This window comes from Xiphophorus couchianus, chromosome 11 (genome assembly GCF_001444195.1).
Source record: "Xiphophorus couchianus chromosome 11, X_couchianus-1.0, whole genome shotgun sequence".
In the NCBI taxonomy this organism is placed as follows: domain Eukaryota; kingdom Metazoa; phylum Chordata; class Actinopteri; order Cyprinodontiformes; family Poeciliidae; genus Xiphophorus; species Xiphophorus couchianus.
Genome location: NC_040238.1, coordinates 15,646,895 through 15,650,342, shown reverse-complemented (window position 1 = coordinate 15,650,342; position 3,448 = coordinate 15,646,895). Strand labels below are relative to the sequence as shown.

The 3,448-nt window shown below is 48.8% G+C and overlaps 1 pseudogene; it reads left to right on the top strand.

Annotated features, from left to right (window-relative positions):
* The first annotated feature begins 765 nt into the window (after positions 1–765).
* LOC114153250 (GRAM domain-containing protein 4-like) lies at positions 766–2,605 on the top strand (annotated as a pseudogene).
* Positions 2,606–3,448: the final 843 nt, after the last annotated feature.

The window sequence follows — 3,448 nt, the reverse complement described above, 5'->3', positions numbered from 1 at the left end:
CCTGTGGCGAGGGGTGGGAGGGCATCATCCATGTTGTGAGCCAATGCAAGTCTTTCAAGAAGAACAGAATGGCCAACCACAATAACATCTGCGGTATGTTGGCTGTCATCGGTTGGACCCTTGGCTGGGATGTCAAGCGGGAGAAGAGGATCACCTGTCCTCACCTGGGAACCGCGGTGCCCGATCTGATCATGCTAAAGAACGGCAGAGGCCTGGTGGTTGACGTGGCCATCTGTTTTGAAATGAAACCCTCTACTCTGAGGCGTAGAGCCGAGTCCAAAGTCAACAAATACGAAAAGTTTGCACCCTTGGTTCGCAACATGTTTGGCCTGGCTAACGTTAAGACCTTCGGTTTCCCGCTGGGAGCCAGAGGAAAATGGTACGAAGGCAACTCTGATGTACTGAGGGAGATGGGTCTCCCCAGGTCCAGAACGAAGGCGATGGGCAAACTGTTCAGCGTGGCAGCCGTAAGGGTTCCCGAAGCTGCGGCAGCGGTTTAACACCCCCTACAACTTCTGGGCTAATTTACCCACCGACCTGCAGCTGAGGGAGCCCAGAAACACCTGGTGGAGCAGATGGATTGCCACGGCAAGGGCCCGATGGAGCACGGCCCGAAGGAGCATTTCTAATGCTCTTCTCTGTGCCAGAGAGAGGCGCTTTTTCCCTCAACGCTCTCGTTTCATTGGGACCTTGCAAAAGTGGTGATGTCGGCTAAGGAGAAGATAGCGGACCAAAGTGTGTCCCAGAACTTCCTGAATTGGCTTCACAATCATTTCGGAGTTTTCATGGAAAACCTCCGTTTCCACCCAATCACAATAGATCAAAGAAGTTCTAAAGATTTAATGTGTTGCGCTCCAACATTGAGCCCACACACTTTTCATAGAGACCAGGAGCAACAGCAGAAAAAATGAAGATCCGCGATCGCCTTAGAGCTTTTAAGGAAAAACTCCATTTCCACCCAAAGGCGATTGTGGAGAGGGAGGACCCACTAAGCCCCATAAAGATCACAAAGAACATGAGACGCCTTGAACGAGACTTCAGACCTGTGGCACACTTTTTTAGAAACTTGTCTGCTTTATCCAGCTGGCGCTCTGTGCACATGACTTTCTGTTTTTTCTGTGTCTACATGTGCACAGTGTGGTATAGCTGGACCATTCCCTCCATCCTGCTCCTCATGATTCTCCACCTTTCCATAAATTATCTAACTTCCAAAGGCTGGAGGATCCCGAGGAGCATCATACCCGACGTGTGTGAGCCGGGGGAACATCTAAAAGGCAACCCAAATATCTTACAGATGTTCCACTTGGCTTTTGATTCTGCTCAGAAAACTCAGAAGGTTTTTGGAAACACGGCCGACATCCTTGAGAAGATAAAAAATCTGTGCATGTGGGTCCGGCCAGAGCTCACTGTAAAGATCTACGTGGGACTTTGGCTGGTTTTGATCTTCTCATGCGTGTTTCCATACCAGCTGCTGGGCTTTATCATAGGTGTTTCTGTAGGGATCAAGTTTTTCATCATTGACTTGATCTTTGAAAGGTTCCCGAAGCTGCGGCAGCGGTTTAACACCCCCTACAACTTCTGGGCTAATTTACCCACCGACCTGCAGCTGAGGGAGCTCAGAAACACCTTCCTGAGCCAGACGAGAAGAAAGTGGCGGCTGATACCACAGCACAAAGAGAGGAGCTTTTCACGAGGCTTTCAAACTTCCGGAGAGTGAGCGGGGTACGGAGAAGATAATTGGACTATTACTTTCCTGGGAAGAAGTCGGACATAGTTGTCTCTCAATTCCCTCAGGATGATGAGAGCGACTGGTTTTGGAAAGGTGTTTCAACTGATGGAGTGGCCCTCCTGGGGACTCTCTTGTTCTGCTGGGGGACTTCAACGTTCACGTGGGCAATGACAGTGAGACCTGGTGGGGCGTGGTTGAGAGGAACGCTCACCCCCACCTCCCGATCTGAACTCGAGTGGTGTTCTGTTGTTGGACTTCTGTGCTCGTCACGGATTGTCCATAACGAACACCATGTTCAGGCTTAAGGGTGTCCATATGTGCTCTTGGCACCAGGACGCCCTAGGCCCCAGTTTGATGATCGACTTTGTTGTCGTTTCATTGGACCTGCGGCCGTATGTCTTGGACACTCGGGTGAAGAGAGGTGCAGAGCTGTCCACTCACCACTACCTGGTGATAAGTCGGCTCCGGTGGTGGGGGAGGAAGCCGGTCAGACCTGGCAGGCCCAAACGTGTTGTGAGGATCTGCTGGGAACGTCTGGCAGAATCCCCTGTGAGACGGAGCTTTAACTCCCATCTCCGGCAGAACTTTGAACAAGTTCCGGGGGAGATGGGGGACACTGAGTCTGAGTGGGCCATGTTCCATGCCTCCATTGTCAAGGCGGCTTATCGGAGCTATGGCCACAAGGTTGTCAGTGCCTGTCGCGGTGGCAACCCTCTAACCCGTTGGTGGACACCTTCGGTGAGGGATGCTGTCAGGCTGAAGAAGAAGTCCTATCAAGCCTTTGTGGCCTGTGGGACTCCGGAAGCAGCTGATGGGTACCAGTGGGTGAAGTGGCATGCGGCTCAGGTGGTTACTGAGGCAAAAACCTGGGTGTGAGAGGACTTTGGAGAGGCCATGGAGAAAGACTTCCGCACAGCTTCGAGGCGATTCTGGTGCACCATCCGGCATCTAAGGAGGGGCAAGCAGTACAGCACCATCACTGTTTATAGTGGGGATGGTGTGCTGCTGACCTCAACTTGGGACGTTGTGGGCCGGTGTGCAGAATACGTCGAAGACCTCCTCAATCCCACCAACATGAGAAAATAAAATAAAAGAAATAACCCATTCTTTTCTATGTGTCTGTCAAATGTTCTTTCAATGCTTGTTTGGTCTTTTCTATGTGTCTGTCAAATGTTCATTCAATGTCTCACGGCTAGTGACCAGTCGGGTCACCATCTACCAGTTCACTCGGTCCTCTGGGCTGGGGCTCGCCATCCAAGTTCTGGAGAGGATGATCTTGACCTGGAACAAGGCCAAAGTAAAGCATCTTAAAATACAGGATGCTAATATCAATAAAGCTTAAGCTACAATTCAAAAAGATATTTCATAATTTCTCAAGTTTTTTCCATGTTGTACAACAATATTCAAGTTATTAGAGTTCAATATTACCAACACATCAGTAAAACTAAAGAAATTAGCTTATATGTGGTAATACACACACACACACAGATATATATATATATATACACACACACATATATATATATATATATATGGGCCAATGAAGTGCATCTATAACACTATATTTAACATCAGAATGTGGATTAGAAGCTCACATTAGCTCTGACCTACTCAGAACAGAAAGTTCCCAAGCAATGCTAACAGAAAAGCACATTACAGCACCATGAACCATGAATTAGCACCGTTGAAATATTAGAACATGTGCTAATAGAAAATAAG